General features: G+C 47.2%; 1 long non-coding RNA gene and 1 pseudogene across 1 annotated transcript in view; one reads left to right on the top strand and one right to left on the bottom strand.

The window, feature by feature from the left end:
* LOC135900939 (uncharacterized) overlaps positions 1-26,316 on the top strand; it is a 71,000-nt gene extending 44,684 nt beyond the window's left edge. The window contains exon 2 of the long non-coding RNA XR_011512079.1: positions 19,717-26,316. This is a non-coding gene — a long non-coding RNA (uncharacterized lncRNA). The remainder of the gene's footprint in view (positions 1-19,716) is intronic.
* Positions 18,542-19,611, bottom strand: LOC139055992 (piggyBac transposable element-derived protein 3-like; annotated as a pseudogene).
* Positions 26,317-26,673: the final 357 nt, after the last annotated feature.

Genomic DNA, 26,673 nt, shown 5'->3' with positions numbered 1-26,673 from the left:
TTCTTTCGCTCGCTAGAAATCGCCATATGTTTCTCAATAGCCTGGAAGGCCGCATTGCTGTCAGCGTTGCTGTGAGGTGCGACGTACCTGCGGAGGAGGTCCAGAGCCGTGACCGGTTCTCCAAAGCTAGGATTTGGCAACTCCCCGGCATCATGCGGCTTGTGCGCCTCGTCGTCATCGCAGTCCGCGGCTTCACTCACGACCGAGTTCTCAACGATCTCGGCGATGCTCTGAACACTCTGACATCATGACGGCAGCATCCACGGCGAGGTAGTCGTCATATGCGACTCCCATGGCACCCAGTGCATTCATTGCATCAGCTAGCTCTTCTTCACAAGAGGCAGTTTGCAACTCTTCAGCTTCCGTGGCAGCTTCCATCTCGCCGTCCATGCAAAAGCCACACCGTGCGAAGCAGTGCTGCGCAGTTGCACACTAGGTCTCCTCGATTTGGCTGCACTTCTTGCACTAGTTCAGAAAAGTGCCGTACCAGTGCAGCGCCAGTTCTTGAAGTGTGAGTGTAGCGCGACACTAGCGCTTTCAGTGCAGCGGTCAAATCGAGGACAAAAGTGCAGAAACGTACAGGCCTTCGTCTGCTGCGGCTGTGACTTTTCTTTTGTTGGTGTGTGCCGCGAGCGTGTGCGTTCAAACGTGTGCGCGATTATTACTAGTTGTAAGAACACGGATACGCTGTGTATTTGTTTGAAATGGCGTCTTTGTTGGCAACGGCTATGGAACTCGTTGACTCCGACAGTGACGAGGAATTCGAGACAGCTCTTTCCGTTGCATTGTGCAAAGTGGCACGGGTCGACCGTCACCGAATCAACGGGTACTTTGAGAAGGTGACAACTGAATACTTGGACTTTGAATTCAAAATGCTGTTTCGGCTGTCGCGTGAGACTTTTGACAGTCTGTGCACGTGGTTCAAGTTGTCGCCATTCTACCCGAAAAGTGTCTCCGGCCGTCTGCAGATCACAGCAGAAAAGACTTGCCTCATAACTTTGAGCTACCTTGGTGCACAAACAAGCATGTACTCGGTGGCAGATAGATTCGATGTTTCTGAATCATCAGTTGTGCTGTGCATGCAGAGTGTGCTCAATTTTCTGCAGGCGATCAGCGCTGAAGTGATATGCTGGCCTAGCGCTGCCGACATGGCCCGCAGCAAAATGGCCTTCCTGACAAAAAGCGGCGGGAAAGGCCCCCGCAACACCGTGGGATGCATTGATGGCAGCCACATCGAGATTCTGAAGCCGGACGACTCCACTGCATCATACATAAACAGGAAGAAGTGGGCGTCTATAATCCTCCAAGCAGTTTGCAACGACCAAAACAGATTTTTGGATGTCTTTATTGGCTTCCCTGGTTCTGCGCATGACGCCCGGGTGTTGAGAGAAAGCACTTTCCTTGAAGAGGCTGCAGCCAAGTGCGGTGACTTTTATATACTTGGAGATTCAGCATACCCCTTGCTGCCTTGGCTTATGACGCCATACAAAGACAACGGCTCCAGCTTTCCAACTTGGAAGAAAAAATTCAACAAGTTTCATAGTCAGCGAAGGGTGGCCATTGAGAACTGCTTTGGCCTATTGAAGCAACGCTTCAGAAGGCTGTATCTTGTTGATGCCAAGACAATTATGCAGGGTTGTCTCATTGTTATGGGAGCATGTGTACTTCACAACATGTGCAATTCTGAAAGAGATTTTATTGCAGAACTTGCAGACCTGCCCCCTCACGACGATGTTGGCAATGATAATGAGCCAAGCGAATGCGACACATCCACATCGCAATGTGAAAGCCGAAGGCGACACATTGCCCAACATCAATGCTGAAGTGCACATGGGAATAACATGAAAACAAACTGCCGGTGTAGGCGTACTTATTTATTGCCCTCAGCAGCACGTACAAGACGTTCAAGTAGTTGCATTTTTTCGTCGTGCTGCTTCTGTTTCGCAGCGATCGCTTCCTGCAAAACACTGATCAGGCTGCCAATCGACGAGCCCCTGTGGCGGCCACCACCACGACCTCTCCTGGGTTCAACTTCACTTCTGCGGGGTGCTTGTAGCTCCTCGGCTGGTGCCTCCTCAGCTGGGTCATCAGCAGGCCCATTTTCCGGCAGGATGTTTTCTCCATTCCTGTTACTTCCATGAATAAAGTTTCATTAATGTCAGCAAGTGTCAAATTGTTTTGTACATGTTCTGGGTACCTTCAACTCACACCAATGCTGTAAGCAGAAGCAGTGGGTAAAGTGCAAGTATTCTTACAGCTGAATACATCTTCATTGCAAAGAGGATTCAATTGCACATGGAGAAACAGACAAGGTCACATTAGTGACCTCATCCTATGATAATAAATGATCCGTGTATGCCGTACTAATGGAAGTAGTGTTTTACCACAAAAACGTGGATGCACACAGCAAGTTTAGGGTCTGCTAACAATTCTGTACAAATAATAAATTGTCCTTGCATGCCATACTAATGGGAGCAGTGTCTTAAGTAAAAAATATGCACGCACACAATATGCAAGTTTAAAGCTGGCTAAGAGTATGTGTGAATGCACATAAAGTGGAATTAAAATATTCTGTCGGCAAAATTTGCATGCATGATCAAGTGACGTTTTAAAATTGTTTTGAGGATAAGATAAAGATGATGCTAAATGCAAACTTGCGCAACAATCCTCCCCGGGGTGAGCAACGCAACGGGGGTGATGTGGTGCTCCCACTCCAACACTTGGGAAAGCTCTCTGTTAAGAAACCGCATTCGAAAAAATTATGCTAGGTCGGGACATTAGTAAAACAATGATGTGAAAGCGTCTGCTGCCCATACCCTTCGTACTCGCAGGCTGCACGGGAATGGCCGGATGAACCATTCTTTATTTTTGTTTTTTTTATACGCTCGTTCCATTGATTTCCATTTGTTTTCCACTTGCAGAGGCGTCATATGACATCGGAACTCCTGATTAATCTCATGGGCCAGTTTCTCCCACATGGCCTTTTTGGTCCTGTGGAAAAAATTCATGTATTAGTACCTGGAAATTAGTTCGAACTTCGGCATTATTCAGACAGCATGACCAAGCGCGGTTCCCACACCTTTCTGAATCATATATGGTACAACGTTTCAAACGACGGACCAATGTGGTTTCGCGTAAACTTAATGTCGTGGCAGCGGTAAGCTCGTAAAAATTAATACAAACGACTGTGACCTGTGGGAAAATCCCGGCCTCTAGTGCACTTGGCAGCAGCCTAACCCGCAAAGCGCCCTTAACAAGATGCTGCGTACACATCCTGAAGAAAACTGGGGTCCGTGCTGCGTTACTAATAACAAGCGCCACTGCAGCTGCGTTGTGATGTTCTATCGTGCATACACATCAATTACCGAAGCGTGCACAAAATTAGTAGCGCTTCTCTAGTTGCCATTTTACATGTTGGTAGCAATGGAGGCGACTTACCTGAAGCCGCCCTTTTTGCCAATTGCCTCCTTGAATTCCTTATACTATTTTGTGATAAGGAACTTTGATTTGTTGGTGTTCCACACCACGCGTTCACTGTCTGCGGACAGTGGCGGCGGTGTGGCTGTCGGCGGCAGTGTGGCCATAGATGGTGTGGCTATCGAAGGCATGGCCTGACTGGCGACATCAAAGCCAGCCGCTGCCGCAAGCAGAGGTGAGACTGGCGTTGCCTCACGTCCAATGGTGATGTGAAGGCCGTCTAAGCAAAAAGAAAAGTTGTAGCGAATCATCACAAACGTTGCGATCGCCAACGTGTTAAAATAACAGCACTCACCTTCTGTCTCATACAGAAGGTGAGTGCTGTACTGCGTCGTACAGCACTCACCTCCGTCGTACTGCACGTGACAGCCATTTTCTGTCACGGCAAACACTGCCGTTTCTATGCCGTCTACCAATACGCGCATGGCCACGGAGCCGTACGCGTCGTCTGCCATCAAGCGCCTTGCACTACGTGCACGAGAAAAGAACTCACGCGGCGTCTAGTGCCGAAGTGTACATAAACTCGTGCAGCACGACGTCAAATCGAGTGCCGAAGTGCAGGTGGTGCTAGCTGCACTGGCAAATCGAGTGCTAGAGTGCAGCACCCCCTGAACTAGTGCAGAAAGTGTAGCCAAATCGAAATATTGTCAAGCACCAAAATGGTCGCAGGCTGCTGTCCGCGATCAATATGCGCGAGCCAACGCTTGACAATGCACTTTCTGTAAGAATGCTTCAAGTTTTTTATGACGCCAGCATCCAATGGCTGCAAATGGCTTGTCGTATTTGGTGGTAAAAACACGCTTTACGTTCCGAAGAAATGGCGGGTCTCTCAAGTGGGCAGCACAATTGTCCAGAACTAGGATGACACTCCTGCACTGGGCACCCATCTTATTGTCAAAGTACTGAAGAAATCCTTCGAACAAAGAACATGTCATCCATGCACGACTGTTTTTTCGGTAGTGACATGGCAGCAGGCGAGTGTTCTTCAAGCACCGTGGGTTTCGATATTTGCCAATTACCCATGGCTTGAGCTTGTCTGAGCCATCCATGTTGCAGCAAAGGAGCACAGTTAGTCGTTCTTTGCTACATTTGCCTCCGTGGCATGCTTCGCTCTTCAGGCATTTTAATGACTTATATGGCTGCACCCAAAAGAAGAGGCCCGTTTCGTCGGCATTGTAAATGTCGTGAGGCTCATACCCTTAATTATTCCAGATAGGGTGGCCTTCCAATCATCCACTGCTTCCATGTTGACACTCGCTGCTTCTCTGCTTACCATCTTATAAGTAATGCCGTGCCTCTTCTGGAAGTGGTTGATCCAGCCATTGGACGCCGCAAAGTCGGTGATGCCCAGTTTGTCGGCTATGTCCATCGCCTTCTCGCGCAAAATGCTGCCGTCAAAGTTGACACCGGCAGTGCGAGCTTGCTTGAACCAGGTAAGAAGAGCCATGTCGAGGTTTCGATACTTGGCGACATGAGCCTGCTTTGCTTTCGGGCCGAAGAGCACGGCATTCTCTTCTATCGGCACGCTTCGAGACGATGCTGTTAAGCGTCGAGGGTGGGCGACCGAGGCTCTTGGCAATGTCAACTCTCTTCCGCGCTGGCTGCCTGTCGACTGCGTTTAATGCGTCCAGCTTTTCCTCAAGGGAAAGCACCTCCTGCTTGCGCGACGCCATCTAAGCACAAGTTCGACGTTCACGAGGCTTAATGCAGAATCATGATAGCACGATAGAAGAGGAGTCGACCCGTCCAACAACCATGCGGTGACCGTAATCACATTGATGATAGTGAGAGCATTTTTCACAAATGGCCACCTAGTGGCAGCCTCTCGAACTGGCGTGCGGCTTCTTGCAGCCAGTTCCATAGCCAAGCCCGGCTAAGCCTGGCCAGAACTCGTCAAAAGCCAAAATGGCGCTTGGAGCGCGTTGCCTACTTTAACCCATGCGGGTTCGGGGTGCTAAGTTGCGGCGTATCATGCGAGAACGTTTTCACAACTACTACGTAACAGCGGGGTTCCTTATACATTGGATTTTATGGAAGCTATGCCAGGACCAGATGAAAACGACGTAGCAGCCGGGAAAATGCAGCAGTGAGGAACGTAACAGCGGGGTTCTACTGTACAGTCAATGACTGATTTTTCAGACCCTCTAGGGAACGTAAAAATGTCCGAAAATTCAGGCAGGCCGAAAAAATGAATGCACGCAAAAAACGCACTTTCTTTCTTTTTTTCTCGAATCTAGAGGTAAAGGGCGAAGTACCAGGCTTCCAAAACCCTGCCAAAGCGTCAGTGAAGTGGCTATAAAAAGAGGCGTTCAAAAACTCTGTATGTAGCCGACTGCCGGTTTAATATGTACATGTGCATCGTCGGGCAGCCGGTGTTATTGCTGCAGTGGCTTGAAGAACTTGTTGATTGTTGTTTGGACGGCGTTCCGGTTGCATGCGATCATATTCGCCTCGATCTGAGCAAGGTTGATGTCAGCACTGTACACCGATGAAAGAGTCAATAGTGCTCGTGTCAACTCGGCGCTTGTAGGCGGCGCAGGCATTGGCTCCTCATTTTCAACATTGGAGTCTTCTGAATCCCCCACAACCTGACGGACTATTTCCTCGTCAGTCAGTTCTGCGCAGAAGTCGACCTCGTTGTCAGCGTCAGCAAACTGTTCAAAAGTTATTACCGTGGGTATGGAAACCCCAGCAGAGCGGACCCGATGCCGAACTCCTTGCTCACGTCAGCCTGCAATCGGCTGCTCACGACTTGCTTAATAACAGCGGCTTTCTTCTCCATCATTAACTGACAATACTGCTTTCCGCGCTTCGATGCCATCGACGAGGACGACGAAGACGGAGTGGGGGCCATCGAAGGCAAGTGAAATCCTCAAGTTGCGAACAGTGGAGTTCGCTGACGAGCGTCAAGGCACCTAGGCTTACCGTCGTAGAACACACTTGAACCAGCTTGAACTGTGCAAACAAACGAAATGGCGCCGCTCCGGAAACTCCGCCGGAGGCGGAAGTGCGGCGATAACATAGCCAGCGTGGCCAGACCAAATCGGTGTGTGATGGCTAGATTCGGCTAGTTGCGGTTCAAAGCGGTGATATGCTTCAGCTGCAAGTCGATTTCCTTCGCAAGGGCACTGCGCGAGCAGCCAAAGGACCTTCCGTCGCGTCAAAAAGTCTGGAAAATTGGATGGCGGGGGGTTCGAGCATCCGAAGCTTCAGATGTCCTTATACATTGATTCTATGGGGCTCGTGGCGGTAGCGTGAAGACGTCCGAAATATCAGGCATGTCCGAAAATTCAGTCGTTGACTGTATTTGCGGCGGATCGCGACGTGACAGCGCAGCTCGAATGCTCTTGCCGCTATTTAAAGGGCGGTAATAAAGTTCTTATGGCGTTAATCATATTAGTAAGTGTGACTATCGAATGTGCCAGGTTGGTGATGTTTCCACCAAAATAAGCACTTGTTAAGTACTCGTTTATAACTAAAGTGATTGCTTGGGCTAGTTCAGGTTGTCTGCGTCTCTTTGTTTCCTGCTTTGTTGCCTTTGCGCTGTACACTCTCGAAGATGTTCGTTTATGCAACAGTTATTTCTGCAATGGCACAGCCGCTTGTTGACAAGTGCGTTTGTATTTACTGAAGCATTGTGTTTTTCACTTTAGAAAAAAGAAAGACTTTGAGAGCAACGGGGAAGTTATAACTGCTTTAGTATTTGTGTAGGAAAAAATACTCTTGTGTTGTCGTAATCACAGGTGCAGTACTTTCCTGGTGAGAGGCTTTTGCAGCAGGCGTACAAGTCGCTCAACTGACAGGTTAATATTGTGGTGCACTGCATACAAGCGCAACGCATATGCCTGTCGGAATGAACAGTCGACGTGCCGCGCTCAAGGTGACGAAAGGAAAAAAGACTCTTGTTTATTGTGCTGGCTGATAATATACACTCGGGGGGCGGAGGGGGGGGACGTCACATAGTAAATGTAGCTTGGCGCACGCAGTTGTCACCCAGCTATCTGTCGTGGTGCCACACACCGCGCACATCCCTCTTTTTCAAGCACAAGAACATTCGCACATACATGGTGGGGAATATATGTTATTCTAGAAAACAAAAAACACCAAACCACTACTCATCAAAGCCCGGTCGGATGGGTTTCTTCACCACTCTACCAAACTGTGTTACAGTGGGAGTGGGGTCACTATTGGCCATAGCGAGAGTTGGAGGCACCGCTGAATCTGTTGCAGTCACGCCATCTTGGCTATGAGCCAATTGTGCCACGCTCGGCTGCTCTGCGTTTTCTGGAAATTCGTAAGTTTCCATGTGTGCCCGTTCTTTTGGGAGACGGTTAAGCTTTCTCCTGTTTTGGCGGAGGTCAATGCCATCATCTGTTCGCACTACATATGACCGTGGTTTCGGTGCTTATGCGAGGACTGCGGCCTTGGATTGCATGTATGTCACCCAGATCAGGTCACCTGCTTCTAGCTTGGGAAGCCGTCTGGCACGATGGCGTCGGTTCTGAAGTGTAAGTGTTCTGAAGTGCTGAAGTGTAAACAGAACAGTTTGCCAGCGCCTCCTCGTTCCTGAGCTATCATTGAATGGCGCTGGTCACCGCATTCGCCAACTCCCTTCCAAAATTGAGGAAGGTGGGAGAGAAACCAGTCGAGCAATTCTTGGCTGTTCAGATTGCGAATGCGAGCTCACTCAAGTGGTCTACCCAATCCTTTTGACTTTCAGCAAAGGCTGCCGATATTGGATGACGGTTCTATTGAGTCTCTCTCTCAAATTGGACTGGGGATCGTAGGGCGAAGTGGTGCAGTGATTATTTCCCAGGGAACTGCATGTAGCACCAAACACTCGAGGGGTAAAATAGGGCGTGTTGTCTGTAATCTGTCTTTTCGGGAAGCCGAAGCAACAAAAAACTTTCTGTAACCTCTGCAGCACCGCTTGCGCTGTCACTTTGCATATCGGAAATAACTCCACTCACTTCCAAAAATGATAGACTACTATCAGATGTGCGAACCTCTGCTTACTGCTGGGGAAAGGCCTCATAATATCACAGGTGGCCACTTGCCACGGACGCTCACTATCACTTGGTTTCATTCACCCAAGCGGCTTGCCACCCCTTGATTTCACCGTTCGACAGAAGGGGCAGGAATGCCAATAGCGAAAAATGTCACCACCTTATGCCAGTCCAGGTCACAGTTTGGCTTAGTTCTGCAAAAATTTTGAAGCCACTCAAATGACCAGCCGGGTTTGTCTTGAGAGGATCTCAACAGTCTGCTTCTCAGACTTTTGGGGTAACCACCTTAAATCGCTCCACAGACTCGTTGGTGGCTATGTATTTATGCAGGAGCCCATCATGATCCAGCAAATTTGAATCTGCGAGGGAACCAGCGACACACACTTGTTCTGGCCCCCCTGCACCTGCCGCACTACCAGCAGCGTCTCGGTGCTCCATCTCCCTGAGACCATCACTCAATCCTTGACAAAACAGATCAGTTTGCTTGGCCTTCAGTAGCTCTTGCGTGCTGAAAACGATTCCAATTCTCCCAAAGGGAAATCTGGTTTCGTCCCCACTGAGAACTGCAGCCGTCGGGGTCATGGGTTCACTTTCGAGAAGCTCCCCCGCTTGGCTGAGTTGTGGCGCACTGCTTGGCTGGAAAGTGGAGTAGCAGGTTTGCCCACTTGTGGACTCGCCTTTTCGCTCGTTGCACCCATACGCTTGCTAGCACAAAGGCACTAGCAGAGGCTCTCACACCTGGAGGAAAGTTCATGGTAGACAATGGGGCACAAGATGGGTGCGTCAGCTACCACGTTGGTGCTCCTGTTTCAATGCTGCAAGAGAAAAGTCACAATGCTGCTAGCCCACCATGCTAGCTGGCCCGCAGGCTCATGGAGCCACATCAGCCAACTGAGCACACTGGTTCGTCTGCACTACGAATTTCGTCTCATCAAGATAGACATCGAATTTATCTAGTGCAAACACGGTAGCGAGGCATTTCTTGGTTACGAAATAATTCCTCTCTGCTGGCATCACGGAGCGGCTGGCGAAGGCCAACGGCTGCAACATGCCATTGTATTTCTGTTGGAGGACTCCGTCTAAATCCGGATTGCTCACTTTAATCTAGACAACAAACGGTCAGGTCGGGGAGTCTGAGCGGCGCTATCTCCACAATGACACTAGACAGATGGAAAAAGGCCTGCTGCTGTTTAGGTCCTCGCTGCCACTCAGCCGACTTACCCAAGAGCTTGCTCAGGGTGCCTGCATTCAGGCACAAGACGAGATGAACGACTGGTAAAGGTTGGCCATTCCCAAAAAGCAGCAAAGGCCATGTACGTCCTTGGGTGCAGGGAAATCGATGATTCCTTAAGTTTCGCCCTGTCTAGCTCAGTGGAGCCTCTGCCCAGTGTAAACCCCAGTAACTCAGCCTGGTTTTGCACTAGTTGGGCTTTCGCAGGATTCAAAGTCATCCTGGCGGCCCACACCCTCTTCCGCACTTCGGCAACATGGGCCTAGTGTTCTTCAAAGGTTCGTGGATAAATCATGATGTCGTCGAGGTAGCCCATGCAGTATGACCACTTTGCTTCCCCGAGGACGCAGTCCATGAGTCTTTGAAATGTCGCAGGACCATTGCAAAGACCAAAGGGCATACACATCAGATTTGACAGCCAGAATTTCATTCTACAATAACAATACATGCTGCGTCATCGCGTTGTTAATACTAAACACCGACTTCTTTTTTTGCTTCTTTTGTTTGCATCGTATCTTTTGAGAAGACACATTTGCTTCGAGTCGTCTCTGTAGTAGTTGTTGATTTTGACAAAAGTTGTGGCAATGATGCACGTTGTTGCGATGCATCAACAACGCTCATCATTTCCTTTCCTTGGCTTGGATTTTTGTTTTGTATCGCATTTTTCGCACTAACCGTGCAGGCGTGATGGTGGTTGATGAAACATGTCTGCTGTTGCCGTTGCTGCTGAAACTGTTATGGTGCAACATTTTCACATTGCTGGTCACTCGCTGATGGTACTAGACACGATTCTGAAATCGCAGCAGATGTTGATGTCAAATCAAGTCTCAACTGTTTTTTTTTTTGCGTGTGTGTCAAGTGTCATCGTATAGCTGTTTGGGATTGATTGATCACTGATTCACATATTCAGTGATGAAACTTGTCCTTTTGTTATAGTTGCACCATGGAAAGGATATTGTTGCTCCTGCTACTTGCTTTCATTTATGTCATCGGAGTAGCCATTGTTTTCATTTCTTTTGCCACGTGCGTCGTTTCTGCATTAAAAAAAAACAAACAAAAATATCAAATTGTGGCTTCTTAGCGCAAGATTGATGTTCTTCGTCACTGTATTCCTCAGCGGTTGTTTCTTGTGGTTCTGTTGTGTTCATTCTATAGAATGAAATTATGATGCATTGCACATCATTGGTTTGACTGCCGATTTCAATATAAATATTCTTCATCACTTACTCCGCCAAGCTGCTAGCCGCCGACACAAGAATGTGTACCATTGCATTGGACATGGGGATATATGAAGAGGTTGTGATGTGCACAAAAGTTTCCGCACTGAAGAATTTATCCGGGAAAGCCCTTTGTTTCCCCTTTGATGCTCTTCTAGGGGGCAGCCATCTTTTGCAGGGACTACAGGAACTGGTGAAAAGAAGGAAAGAACTGTAGTAATGCTCAACCTCTTTTTATACTCACATATTTTACACAATTTAAAGCGAATTGTTTTTAGGCCCTTATAGAGCCACGGTGCATCTACCATTTGCAACCCACTGTCCATTCCATTCATAATTTGAGAAACCATCACCATATGTCATGGCGCTCTTTGGCCATACCTGGCCCTTGCGCCAATAAAAACCACATATTAATTAATTAACTTGCTGCCAATATTCACTTACAATGGCTTTGTCGTCAGCTGCCCCATCATCAAACTGGCAGCCTAGCATGAGTGACGAGGGTTCAGATTAGATGCGCTTGCTTTAAACATGTGTGCCAGAGGGAATGATTCTGGCCTATAGGTGGTGTCCACACCATCCCGCAGCAACGGCTCCTTCATAGCAATGGAAACCAATCTCGAAGACTATGCTTTTGCACCTTTCGCTCTTGCTGCTTGCATAGTGTTGAAAGCAGTATCATGGTTGCCATGTTTTTAACACCACTCTTACCACGCTGACAGAGTGCCTCCATGTGTTTCAGAGACATTCATGGCCACTGGCTGAGAAGTTGGGCTAAACACGCATGCGCAAAAGGGGCATGGCACAAAAAGCAGGTACCCATGCCTGGACTGCTGCTGTGTTTGGTGGCCGTGTTGGATTCAGTGAAAAATCGAAAAAGCAAGACCTAAATGAGGCTTGAGCTCTAGTTGTGGGCATTTTTGGTATGGGACCACTTTTGGGAAGCTAGAGAAGTGAACTTAGACATATGTGGCCTACAATTATGTTTGCTTTCTGGTTAATTATTTTCTGTTCAGTGCCATGCTCAGCTTTTCTTCTGCCTCGTCCATGGGCTTGGAAAGGAGGCAACATATTTCCAATCTTGGAGGGGATGTCCCCATTGCTTTGTTTCCATCCCATGAGCCATACAGCTTGCTTGGCTCTTATTTCAAACATTGCATACCTGGCAGTTGCCCTGAACCCTGCACAGGCTACATGTTTAAACAACTGGAGTTTGATTTTGAAAACATATTTAGAGCTGCTAGCCTTTGCATTTGCAAAGCACTACACTGAAAGCCATAACTTCTAAAATTGCTTGAAGAATCAATATGTTCACTGTTGATTTAAAGTTCCCATACTTTGTTCCATAGAAGTGCTGTGAACAGGAACTCTGCTATATGCTATTTTCTTTTTGTGTATAATACACACCCCCTGCGTTTCGCAATATCTGAAGAAAAAAATTTGTATATAAGACACACCTGTGTATAAGAAGCACTTATACAGGGTGAGGCAAAAAGATGTTAACATTAAATTGGTGTTGACTCACGTGACATTACAAAGCAAGGATTTGCTTAAAGGGTTTCAATTTGACACCCGTCCGGCTTAGTGCACTTGTGGAGTCTGTCCATTGTTGATTGTAAGGGCCATTTGGGCAGAGATAGTAGCGATGACCTGAGTGATACAGTGCATTAGGTCGTCCAAGTTGCTAGATTTGCGGGCACAGACACAATCCTTGACCATGCCCCACAACCAAAAATCACATGGCTTCAGGTCAGGTCAGGGGTCAGGGGTCAGGTCAGGGTGTCATCTTGTTCCCAGTCTTATTCAAATAAGCATCAGAACACTTGCACGATGATGATGATTTATTGCCATCCCACATGAAACGAGGCGGTGACAGCCTAGCTGGCTTGAGTTAATCAGGTATGCTATATTTTTTCTCCTTCCTCAAAACGTCTTCATCTACCTTGCATCGCTATCTATGCCAGTAACAGATCCGTTCATGTCAATCTCTTCCCGGCCTTTTTTCCACCAATACTCTAGTCTGTTGCTTATCTCAGCTGCTGACCAGTTGATGCTCCCATCCACTCTAAGTACCAGCGCTTCTGGAAGGTGGACCTTACCTACGACTCTCATTGGGTGAATTCCTTCGGATAACCATGTCAAGAGCCTGATCAATACTCCCTTGTGCTGAAGCTGGCAAACTAAGTCATAACAATGCTGCATGAAGAAATACAAACACGGGTGTACTGTAAAAAAAAAAAGAGGTGGTAGACAGCAGACTAGCTTAATTTCTACATACCATACTCTTATACACAGTCCTGTTTGTAATTTGAGGCAAGTTTCGTCAACAGAGGTAGCATTTTGGAAATGGTGCTGTTACTGAACAAGAGCATTCATGAATTGAGGTAACACTGTACAATGTTTAAATGACTGCATATTGAGGATTTTTTATGAAAATGAACAAAGCACAAGGAAACAGGTGTTGGGTTTTTAGTTATCCAGGCTGAAATCACAAGAAACAGTGCATGGGAGGATGTAATATACGCTCTACATGATGTCCTCTGCAGAGCTCATTTCCCTAAAACAAAGGCGCAATGTTCTTGTAAGGCCTTCAACAAGCCTAACTTGGGTAGAAAATGGTAGCAAGTAGCAACATTAATTCGCTTATAAAGCATGGCCACATGACCCAAATCAGTAGCAACATATCAAACTATAATCCTGTTAACTATAAGTTGCCATACCTTTCCTTTGGCCCTCCTCTTGCCCTTCTCCAATGACACTACAAGCTTTCTGAGCCTTTTTGACATGTGTACTCTCATGTCTTCTTCGGTTTCTGCATGGCATTTAACAAAGTATTGCAAAGCTGACACTGCTGGCAGGCAGTAATATTAGGCGAGAGACATTAAAGGGTCATAATGACAAATCTGGCCAGCATAATATTTCCTCTGGCATTACTCTCATTTCATCTTTTCATAAGTGCAAAGCATTTGAAAGTGCGGCTCCCACGTCCACTGCATGACAGTTGTCTGTTCAAGCAGTGGACAGGTATCATAAGGCTTATGTCATTACATCCCACTAAATATGGAATCCATGAACCCTAAGCCCAAAATTAAGTGTCGAAACAAAAATTATGCTGGTAACAGACAAAAACGCACGTTTGCGCTGACGGCTCCTGCGAAGCGGAGTCCGCATTGAGCACCCAAGGCAGCCCGGGGTGCAGTGGGTGCAGCCTGAGGCATGCTGCACCCACTCCCCATTTTTTAGCGCCGGCCCTTTCAGGTACGTTGCAGACAGCCTGAGACTGTAATCAAAGCTATACCCTAGAGGTACATCTCGGACGGACCTGTGTGCAGCCGCGCTGAAACCCCTAATCCACGTTACGAGATGCCGTTGGCCGTTTGCTAAACTACTGCACAATGAGTGGGACAAAGCACATGCTGACGATTAAATCATTCGAAAGGCGCGTCATATAAACTTAAAGTATGCTTAATTAGGAATGACTGGTACTTACGAGCCATGTGCAGCACTCTGGTTTTATAGTAGCCTCCCAGCGTGGTGTCATCCCCATTCCACCACATGTCGTAGCAGACAGTGGGATCGAAATCCGCAATATTTTCAGAATGAAAGTTTTGCACTGCTGTGTGATTGAGAACCGGAGTGGTCATGTCTACTTCATACTCCATTGATACGAGCATCTCGACCAAGGAGGATGTGTAGAATTTGCTTGATCTTGACGAACACAAAGTAACATAGTCGTATCTGTCAAGATGACAGCTATGTACGCTATGGATATGGATTCACATGCGACTTCGACAGGACCATAGCAGAACCAAAATAAGAAAATAAGAATAATGCTGTAAAACAGCAGCAGGCTCAAAGTTGTGCGGAAGCTTAATGATAACACTTTTCATAACTTCATTAGGCGTAAGCATTCATAAAGTGACCTCGTAACTCATATGAGAGTAACTGTAACTGCGTTACAACAACATGGGTTATATTTAAGCAAGAAATCAACATCACATGAATTAGATACTCCAAAAGGGTCTGTTATATCTAGAGCATTGGGACCGATATCCTGCAAAAAGTAAGACATATATAGGGTCAACAGCGCACGGTCAGTGCTGATATCAGAAAAATAAAACATTTGCTTTTAATGTTGCAATAATGCAGCACAGATATCGCTAACACAGGAGCTGATCAATCACATATATAAGCGTGCATGTGCGTCTACAGAAAGGCTGTATTCGAGACAATATGTAGCAATTTCTGCCGCAAACCATTAAAAGAATGCTGATCCCAATGACGCTACATATATGATGATCCAAGCTTGTGCATATTCAGATCATGCACAATGACACCGCTGAAACAAGGAAATCTGAAACAGCCTGATTGTGTTCAGAAACAGGCAATCGTGCATGCAATTTAACCCCTTTACCGTTTACTTATAGTTACAAATTTCTCGCCACAACTGCTTATTTTTTTTATTGTTGAATTGCAAATGTCTTGTAATAAATGATTAAAAAATTCGAGCCAGTTACAAAGGTAAAATACCAGAATGAATTTATTGGTTGTTCCTAACAGAAAATCAGCTGCCTGCTGGTTACCAAGTTACAAATCGGACGTCTACTGTCCAAGTTTCACACAGGAAGGTTTGGAATGGTGTGACAGATCTGAAAACATGGAATTACACGCAGGGGCTTGTTACACTTGCTGCACCAAAGTCATGTTTCCTTCCTTCTTGCCCTTGTCTCGCTTTTTGCAACAAATGAAACAATTTCTTGTTGGTGTTGGCTTGTTTTCGCTTGGCGGAACGTAGTCTGGAAAGTGCTGCTCCTTAAGGCGTATGGCATCGAGCACATCAGATGGCCGTCCGCGCTTTGCTTTCTTGGAGGGGTCCAGGTACTTGCTCAGTATTGCGTCTATTACGGCAAGACAGTAGTCAAGGTGAGTCTTCAAAGAGTTAAATGTAGCCTCATCCACCATGTCGCAAAAAATCTTCTTATAATACATTTTCTGCCATTTCCGCGGGACAGCGTAGTTGGCCAGCATCTCATCAGACTTATCCACACCTCCCATTGTGTGGTTGTAGCCTCGCACAATACTTGGTTTTCTGACGTTTCGCTCTTTTGAGTCGGCGAACGTTTACATGCTTGCACTGTGCACTTTGTGCAAGGCTGTCACAACCTTCTTATCGTGCCATTGGAGGGCGACACATTTACATCGCTGGTAAGCCTGGACCTCTCCTTTCTTCAGCTTCATGGTTCGAAATTCGGGAGGCATGTCCTTTCTGTTTCCTTTGACGGTGCCGTATGCGTCTGTGTGATTCTGAAGGAGGAGATCCATGAGCTCTGGAGAAGTGTAAAAGCAGTCTAGGGTCACACAAAACCCCTTGCCAAGCAAGGGCTCCAGTAGCTTCATTACAACTTTGGTTACCATTGGCGAGTCCGGTTCAATGTTTGCTGGCGTACCAAGATTGGTGCCTTTTCCAGTGTAGGTGATGACATACCACTTGATCCTGATGATGCCTTACAAAGCATGAAAAATTTCAAGCCAAATCTTGCTCTTTTCAGTGGAATAAACTGCACCCATCCCAGCCTGCCTTTGTAGAGCATGAGGCTTTCGTCAGTGGTTACGTCCCTCTCAGGTATGTACGCTGAGCGGTAGTTGTTCAACATCTGAACAAAAAATGCCTATATCTTGTGCAGCTTCGGCTGTGGATGCCCACTGAGGTCGGTGACAGAGGCATTATCAACGAAGTGAAGCATCCGCATTAGCAGTTGGAACCGATTACTGCTCATCACTTCTCCGAAGATAGGCATGAAGAGGAGCTTGTTTTTTGACCAGTACATAGCTTGTTACGGCTTGTGAACAATTTCTTGCAAGAGTATCAGAGCAAGAAACAGCCAAATCTCCTCCTTTGTGACAGGCACCCATTTTTTGAGACGAGAGTGCTCAGTGGGGCACAAGCTTTTGATCTTCTCTGCGGTGTAGCGATTCGTTTCGACACTAGTTTGGTTACGACACTAGTTTTGGCAGTTTCTCATACTGCTTTTGATCGAGGAGCTCCAAGAGGAGATCGCCGCTTGTCAACCTCGACGCCTTATGTCCTGGACCAAAAATTTCAGTTAACGAATTTGACACAAGGAATGGTGAGACTGTTCGCACTGGTTTGCCTGGTTTTTCTGCGTACTACATGAAAATGAGGTAAGGTGTGGACTTGGCATCCGAAAAATTTAAAAACATCTTTGGTGCGCCCTCTTTTCTGAGGGCGATCGGGTATTGGAGGGAAGGAAGTAGCCATGTGCATTTTTTGGCAGCAGCGCCAGCCACCCACCATGGAGTCTAACAAGGGGACGCTGCAGGGCATGAAAAATAGGGCCTGCAAATGCCAGCTGTACGGTGCCACTATAACCAAATATGACATAACCTAGGTTGGCTACTCACACAAGGTTATCCCTTGCTGCCAGGAAGCTGGGAAGTAATAATGAAATGAGGAGGAGACAGGAAAGATGGAAAGTGAGAGAAACCTGAAGGTTGGAGGGAGAAAGAGACAGGAAAAGGCAACTACCGATTTCCCCCGGGTGGATCAGACCGGCACCGCCTTCTGCTTGAAGCTGAGGCCAAAGGGATGTGTTGCTGCCGCCGAGGGGTCGTAAAGGTCCAAACACCCGGCATTCGCTCAACCCCCGGGATCCCCTTTTCCTCGTACACGGCTAAGCCGCGCACGGTTACATGTGGGAGGGTCCAGCCCTCGTGTGCTTGGGTACGTGGTGTCGCAACACACCAAACGCCTGCTCACGCAGACGCCCCTGTGAGGGATGTGCTGGCCTACTACAGTGAAACCATAAAATGCCTGGAGCATCACCAAACAGAACTAGGCCGCTGGCTGCTAGGGGGCAGCATAGCCACTGCAAAGGCAGCAGTAAGCGGGGAAATGAGTTGGTCCTCGTACGAGGTGAAGAAGGCGAGGTGCAAATTACAATATGCCGGCAGACTCAAATTCATGGCGAACACAAGTTACCTACACCTAAAATACAAAAGCATCAAGACTGCTTGGATTCGGAAATAGACGTCCCTAGACACGAAATATGGCCAAAATTCAATACACCATGGCAGGCAGAGTGGCACAAGGCAGTCATCAAGGAAATCAATGATGCTTGACCCTGGAAAGCCTGCACACAGAAACACAAGTAAAAATATGAAATGACTTGTTTATTCTGCGATGCACATGAGTCGATTAATTAAAAAATACTACAAAAATATGTAAGCATTACGCAACTGCAGTCCGCATCATATTTGATACAATGGGCTTCTTGGTTAGTTGTTCCAGATGTTCATTGCTTGTGGTAGTCATAAAAACAATTTCTGTCTTTGTTCAGGCAAAGTGTCACCTCACATATGGAACAAATAACAGAACTGAGCGTGTTAATACTTGAACAGTTCCTGCATCGCCATCTCTTGTTGGTGACCAGAGGAAAGTGGCCAACACCATCTTTCCGTACTTCTTTGAGGTCGCCTTGTCACCACTTTTCTTTGGGACTGGTGAAGGGAGACTAGACGGTCGTGCTTTTCTTTTCTTGTCTTTCCACAGAGCATCAAAGAATCTGACAGCTCTGCAATGAATACTCGTAACTTCATCGCTTTTGTTTTTAGCTGGACACATTGGCGCCTATGGATGTTCCAAGCGTTCACCACACAGATAAACAAGCTGTGGTACAAGATATACATCTACCACCGCCTGGATCTGATATTGAATTTGTATAGAGCCACGTGATAATTGTGCTGGTCTATACCGCCCATGAAACTGTTGTACACCGCAACAATAGCTGGGCGCGGTACATCTATGTGGACTTTGGCCTTGCGGTCATATCTCTTTACCTTCTCAACAGGCTCCACGGACCTAAAGTTTGAAACTAATGTTACGGCTTTCCTGTCGAACCAGCGTACAACCTCAAGGCCTGCCCCGTTGTCGACACAGTGATCGTGGGAACCTTGCCCATCTGGCTTTAGGGCTTTCTCAGACTTGAGCGAACAATCCTTTAGCTGATTTTGGTGCAAAGTGCCGACATACTGGATACCACGGCCAGTAAGTTCTTCAACGAGGTCCAAAGAGCTCAAAAAATTATCTGCAGCCCCCTTGAAACCCTCGTCGGAAGGTAGTTTGCTGCACATATCCAGGACGGTGTCGCCACCTAGTCCAAATCTGTAGTTGGCATTGGTCTTGCCTTGGTACACATCAAACTGATACAGAATACCAGTTGCTCCAGTAGACCCCAAACCTTGAAGCACCATGGTACTGGTTTGTTGGGCATATATTGTTTTAGGCTACTTCTACCCGTAAAAGGCACCATCATTTCATCAACTGCATTGTATTCCTCTTGTTCAATGATTTCAAGGTTCTGCTGCAGGGCAACAATCCAAGGCCGCAGCTTCCAAACCTTGTCTTTTTTTTCTTCTTCGGGAACTGCGAGATTGTCAACAATGTCCAGGCATGCCATCAATTTCAAGAAGCGATTTCTTGACATTCTGTCAGCAACTGGTGAGTGCCTTGTGCCTAGTTCCCAGTAGCATCTTACATTTGGCATTTGGACGAGACCCATTTGCAAGTACATGCCAATGCACTGTACGAGGAATTGCACCGTCTATTGTGAAGCGCCTGCAATGTCGTCAGATTTCAGGAAGTAGCAAAATAATAAGGCTACGAAAGCCTTAACAGCTTGGCCATCCTTGATTTAAAAGTTCCTTGCCTTAGAATTTGTCTGCTAATTACTGATGATATGCTTTTCTTTTTTTGTCGTATATGCAGGAGAGAGCCGCCACTCCTTGAGTCGACAATTTCGGCTGGGCCACTCCAGTGTAAATGATATTACGATATCATCGAGCGATGCTCAAGAGACGAGCCGCCGCGAGAACGACAAAGAAGTTGTCCGGTGTCCTTGGCACGAGCAAGTGTCAGCCTGGCTCCAGTGTAAATAGCGTCTTTCGTCTGGGTCTTTCCACACGTAACATTCCTGTTGGAGGTTTCGACGATGACTGAACAAGCTCCTCACCCCAGCGTCGGCACGCGTTGTCCGCGTTGCGGATGGCGGTATTGTGCCTATCATCGGCATGTGTACGGCACGTGTCAGCATTGCCGGCCGCCACACTCCTGTCCTCTTCACTGCAATTGCTCATTGCCCCCACGACCTCATTCTCGGCCTCAGTTTTCTCTCCGCCCCATTCTGCTCTTATTGACTGCTCTTCCAGTACCCTTTGTCTTGAGTTGCTAATGCTCGCAGAACCTTCTGACGCACCTCACTGCTGCTTACACTCCACCAGCTTTCTTCGCCTGCCGCCAAAGTACCTAGCCCACATTGAACTGTTGTCTTTCCCACCAGTTCCTGATGGCGAGTACCTTGTCACTCCTCTGCCCGACATCCCAATACAGTATGGCGTCACCGTGCCTCACAGTACACTTACTATTACTGCGAACCACACTCGCATGCCTGTCTGCAACTTTGGATTGGCAAAGCAAATTCTGCCTCAAGGTATTTGCCTTGCCACCATTGATTGTCTCGGCAACCAATATGTGGCAGCGTTATCGACCGATGGTTCTCGCGTGCTTAGCATGACCCTTGCGCCAGCCTCGGGCGTTGATCCCAACATAAAGAAAATGTTTATGACAGACCTGTCCTCTATGCAGGATGAAGACCTTTGCAAAGTATTGTCATCCTACTGCGATATTTTCGACTTCGACGATCGCACTTTAGGCCAGACGCTCGCGGTCAAGCATCAGATTCTTACTGGCAATGCTGCGCCTATTCACCGACGACCGTATCGAGTTTCTGCGTTGGAACGCTGAGTAATTCAATATGAAGTCAACAAAATGCTCGATAAAAACATCATTGAGCCTTCATCGAGTCCGTGGGCATCACCTGTGGTGTCAGTTAAGAAGAACGGCACGTGACGCTTCTGTCTAGACTAGCATAATCTGAACAGCATTACAAAGAAGGACGTCCACCCGCTCCCACGTATAGACGACGCCCTTGACTGCCTGCACGGTTCCAGCTATTTCTCGTCTATTGATCTTTGTTTGGGATATTGGCAGATTGCTTTTGACGATATAGACAGAGAAATAACCGCGTTCACCACACCTGATGGCCTATACCAATTTAAAATAATGCCGTTTGGATTATGCAATGCCGCTGCCACCTTTGACCGTATGATGGACTCCTTGCTCCAAGGTTTCAAATGGTCAGCATGCCTCTGCTACTTCGACGACGTCATCGTCTTTTCGCCAACATTCGACACTCACCTTGAGCGTCTCACAACTATACTTGATGTATTTCAAAAGGCGAAGCTGCAACTTAACTCGTCCAAATGTCGTTTTGGCCACCGACAAATTACTTTTCTGGGCTATCTCGTTGATGCTTCCGGAGTACAGCCTGATCCCAACAAAACTCGCGCTGCCCGAGAGTTTCCAGTTCCGAAGACAGCCGCAGACATTCGAAGTTTTATAGGGCTGTGCTTGGACTTTCGTCGTTTTGTTCGAGATTTTGCAACAGTTGCTAGGCCCCTAACTAATCTTTTGAAGAAAGGCGTAGAATTCTCGTGGGGTACTGCAGAAGCCGCCCGCCGCCTTCTCTCGTCTCGCCACTCTTCTAACCTCACCACCCATTCTTGCCCACTTCGATACAGATGCTAGCGGTCATGGCGTAGGTGCCGTCTTAGCCCAGTGTCAGCGTGGCAGGGATTGCGTTATTGCTTATGCGAGCCGCCTCCTAGCACCATCGGAGTGCAACTATTCCATTACGGAATGCGAATGCCTTGCTCTTGTCTGGGCGGTTGCGAAGTTCCGTTCTTACCTTTACGGTCTCCTTTTTTCCATAGTCACTGACCATCATGCTATCTGCTGGCTCATCGCTAAAAGATTCTGCAGGCCGGCTTGGTCGATGGGCTTTGAGGCTACAGGAATTTTCATATTTCGTGGTTACAAGTCTGGTCGCCTGCACCAAGACGCTGACAGTTTGTCACGTTACCCTGTTGACGACTCTGACTCCTCCAATACTGCCAGTGCTTGCGTATTCTCTGTATCCCAGCTGCTTCATTTCGCCGATGAGCAACGCCGTGACGCCTACATCAGAGCACTCATCGACCGTTTTGAACACTCTCCAGCCGATGCTGCTCTACGCCTCTTCGTCCTCCGCGACAGTACTCTGTACCATCGTAACTTTCATCCAGACGGCTCTGACTTCCTGCTTGTAATACCTAAACGTCTCCGCACCACTGTTCTAGAAGACCTTCACGATGCACCAACGACAGGACACCTCGGCGTATCTCAAACCTATGACCCTGTACGTCACCGTTTTTTCTGGCCAGGTCTTGCCCGTTCCGTACGACGTTACGTCGCCGCTTGTGAACTTTGCCAACGGCGCAAGAAGCCTTCCCAGCTCCCCGCTGGTTACCTGCAGCCGCTCGACATCCCTGCCGAGCCCTTCCATCGTGTCGGCTTGGACCTTCTCGTACCATTTCCGGAATCCACATCAGGAAACAAGTGGGTTGCAGTCACGGCGGACTATGCGACCCGCTATGCCGTAACCTGTGGTCTTCCGGCCAGTTGCGCAACTGATGTTGCGGACTTCCTCCTATATGATATCATTTTGATCCATGGTGCTCCCCGTCAATTGCTTACGGACCGCGGCCGCACCTTTTTGGCCAAAGTCATTGACGACATAATGTGTGCCTGCTCAATACATCATAAATTTACCACCTCCAAACGAACGGCCTCACTGAGCGTTTGAACCGCACCCTTACAGACATGCTATCTAAATACGTTTCAGACGACCACCATGAGTGGGACCTGGCTCTACCTTACATTACCTTTGCATACAACTCTTCCCGTCTCGAAACTGCTGGCTTTTCCCCATTTTACCTCTTGTATTGCCGCAAACCGACGCTACCACTGGACGCTGTGCTTCCGCCCGCCACAGCTTCAACTAGCCATTACGCCTGTGATGCAATCGCCCATGCTGACCATGCTCGCCAACTTGCGCGTGCTCGTCTACAAGTGTCCCAAGACAAGCAGAAACAACGCTACGACCTCCGTAACCGTGATGTCCATTTTGTGCCTGGCGCCCTCGTGTTGCTTTGGTCACCATCGCGTAAAGTCAGCCTTTCTGAAAAACTGCTTTCCTGTTACTAGAGGCATAGCTAGGTCGTCTGGCACCCGGGGCCCATAGGTCTTCTGTCACCCCCCCCCCCGGGTGTAGCCGGCGGAAAGTGGGGTGTCTTCAGACATATATGACACCCCCCCCCCCCCTCCACAGACCCCTTGCACCCGGGGCCCACGGCCCCCCGGCCCCCCTATTGCTACGCCACTGCCTGTTACACAGGCCCATATCGCGTGATATGCAAAGTGACCGATGTCACCTATGAAATTGTTCTGGCCACGCCCACTACGCCCTCCGCTGTGACAACCAGTGACATTGTCCACGTTGCCCGACTCAAGCCCTACAACTCTCCGTGCACCTTGGATATATAACAGCACCGTGACAATGCTTTTGCCGCCGGGGGGGTAATATTACAATATCATCGAGCGATGCTCCAGAGACGAGCCGCCACGAGAATGAAGAAGTTGGCCAGTGCCCTTGGCATGAGTGAGTGTCAGCCTGGCTACCGGCTCCAGTGTAAAAGGGTGTAAATAGCATCTTTCGTCTTTGTCTTTCCACACGTAACAATATTATCCACCAAACGTGTGCGGTAATTTATGAAGAGTTGAAAAATGACTTCCTGAAAAGGCCATGCACCGAAGATGAGTGGAAAGATGTAATCGCAGGTTTCAATCAAAAAAGGAATTTTCGAAACTGCGTTGGAGCCATAGATGGGAAGCATGTACTAATTACAAAGCCAGCGAATTCTGGCACAGTGTACAGTAATTACAAGAACTTCAGCATTATACTGTTTGCCGTCGTTGATGTCAACTACAAGTTTTTGTACACGGATGTTGGTGCACCCGGCTCACAAGGAGATGCAGGTGTCTGGCAAACGACGCCGCTACAAACATGTCTATAAAAAATGACGGCTGGTCTCCCAGAACTTGTGAAGGTGGCAAGCTCGCCCGATGTGCTCCTGCCACCCGCTTTTAGCGCAGGTAACGCTTTCCCTATAGGAAGAAACTTGATGAAGCCCTATGGGGGCTGTTCCTTCACAGAAGAAAAAATAATCTTTAAAAACAGGTAATCTGTGCCTCAATACTGAAGTGGCACAATGTGAAACGTAAAGGTGATATCTAAAATGTGATAACTCCGGAATTGTCGCAATTATGAAATAATAGAAAGCTTTGAGATGACCCAGTGTAATTAATGCAGTTGCTGGGTTGGGGCAAGCAAACCAGTGCGGACACTTTACACATTGTAATATTTAGTGGTAGTTAAAGCGCGTTATCATCTTCTCCAGTGGTGTAACTGATATGAAACAACATAACGATTTGTGATTACATTGCAGGTTGTCCAGGGCTCAGCATGTTGTTGAGAATGCCTTTGGAGTACTTGCAAATCGGTTCAGATTTCTGCACACTGTAATCTACGCTGAGCTGAAAAGGGTGACAGCGATGGTAAATGCCGCATGTGTATTGCATAACTTTCTCGCTACTGATTTGCACTCTATTGACTTGAGTGCTGAGACATCTGCCAAATCACTGTTCTCTGCACAGCCCAGTTTCCGTGGAACAATTAATGCTGTTGGTTCTGCAGTGCGAGAGAGTTTATGTGCATATTTAAATGGCAGGGGTGCTGTGTCATGGCAGCAGCAATCAGCGCACTTGGATGCAAACGCATACAGAAGACCTTAAGTTTTTATAGAGACAGTGCAAGGCACACATGTATTATGCTGTATCATGCACTAAACTTGTTTTGTGAAATTAAATGTGCTGTCTATATTATAAGGGAGAAATCGTCTTGCACCCAGCCAAATAGTCGGCATTTTTAACTATGAGAATGATGAGTGAACTGCTAGAATGCAAAAAAAAAGTGTTTTATTCAAATTACAACTGAGTTTCTTTCTCAGCCTGAACAAGAATGAAAGTAAACAACTCTAATAAGTTCTCATTTGAGGTGATCTCATTCAAGCTTCCTCACTCGGTACTGTCCACATAATTTTCCGGTGTCTTCAGGATGGTGGTTTGGCATGCGATAATTTCAGCCTTTGGAATGAGGTGCATTTGCGCAGCAACTAACTTTCCGAAGTATTCAGCTGCATCTTCAGATTGTGCAGCTTTTGCTGGCTGGTCCATGCTGGTCGCTATCTTTTGTTGCACATTCTGCCTTTGTGTCCACATATCAGGTGATGACACAGCAGATCGTCGTCTCTTCCTGCCCACTATTGAACGAAAGCTTGCAGCAGATGCCTTGCTAGTCTGTAGGTCAACCACAGTACTGGTGTCATCGTCCAACGCTGCGGTCGCTGTATCCGTAGCATCTGGAGTCTCCTCATTGACTTGGGCTGTCTGCAGCAAAGAAAATAATGTATTAAGTCTTGTACTTCCACACTTTATCAGTTTCTTTTCAGACACCAACAAAAGGATCGTTTGGTATTAAAACCTGTATAGTAATAATCTGCAAGCAATAAGTTATTACTGCAGCGCACAAACAAAAATGCAAAATTTGAACTTAAGCGTAAAAACTATTTTCATATCTCATCTACACCTAACAGCATTTTGAGATACTTCAATATGCTTAACAAGATATCTTAATGGACACGTATTACGGTATGTTGCTATTGTAACATCTTACTGAAGCTAAGCGCACATTAAATAAGACGTATCTTCCAATATTTCATCTAGCAGAAATAGTTTATCACACAGACGAAAAAAGGAAATTTACCTCTGAGCTCTCCGGCATAGCTTGGCGAGTTTCACCACTCACCGAATGCCAGCAGGGCACATTCGCCGCATCCAGAAACTTCTGAACGGTACCGAAGCACCAATGGCCTCTATAAACATCGGAGCATGCCATTCCGCTCTTTGTCGTCTCCACCTTCTTTTTCTCCAAGCGTAGGTGCGCCTCTGGTTGTCAAAGAAACGTCGTAGGGCTTCTGTAAATGAAGACATTTATTAGTACCGCATAAAGATTTCGCCGTCTTGTTATGTCAGTCGCCTAGTCATCATATGACATGACATTGACTATCCCAGTGCATCTTTCTGATGGTGTGAATATCGTGCTTTAGAGTACAAGAAGGCCAACTTGTTCTTTTTCTCTGTTTTTTTTTTGCTCTCTTCCTTTTTCTGTTCCATATGTCTTGCACAAAAACCCATTATTCTTGTCGTAAATAAGTGTTTGCAGAAATATGTCCACCTGCTTCGTCTGTATAGACTGCAATAAGTACAAATAAAAATAAATAAATCACTGTCGTGGGAATGATGTCACACGTATAGACGTTTATTAATCCACAACGCCTTCTACTTTACACTACGCAGACATACATGTTATTCTTTGACGGCTACTTCCGTGAATATCTTCACTTTCGCCGCAATATTGCGTATGACTAGCGTCCGTGGCCAGAGATGTCGGCATCCGCTAGTAACAGCATTTGGGATCTGTGCCACGGGCGCTTGATCAAACCTTGCGTTTTTATTGAGCGACCGTGCCCCTGCTGCAACAACATGTTTGGCAATAAGCAAAGAAATCCTCTCGCTCCTAGACGCCGACCTGTCCAACGCTATGTACACGAAATCTATCTATGTTACAGCACCCAAATATATAAGTAGTTATGACTACTTACTGGTGTT

This window comes from Dermacentor albipictus, chromosome 2 (assembly GCF_038994185.2).
Source record: "Dermacentor albipictus isolate Rhodes 1998 colony chromosome 2, USDA_Dalb.pri_finalv2, whole genome shotgun sequence".
NCBI classification, from domain to species: domain Eukaryota; kingdom Metazoa; phylum Arthropoda; class Arachnida; order Ixodida; family Ixodidae; genus Dermacentor; species Dermacentor albipictus.
This window is presented reverse-complemented; position numbering and strand designations above follow the sequence as displayed.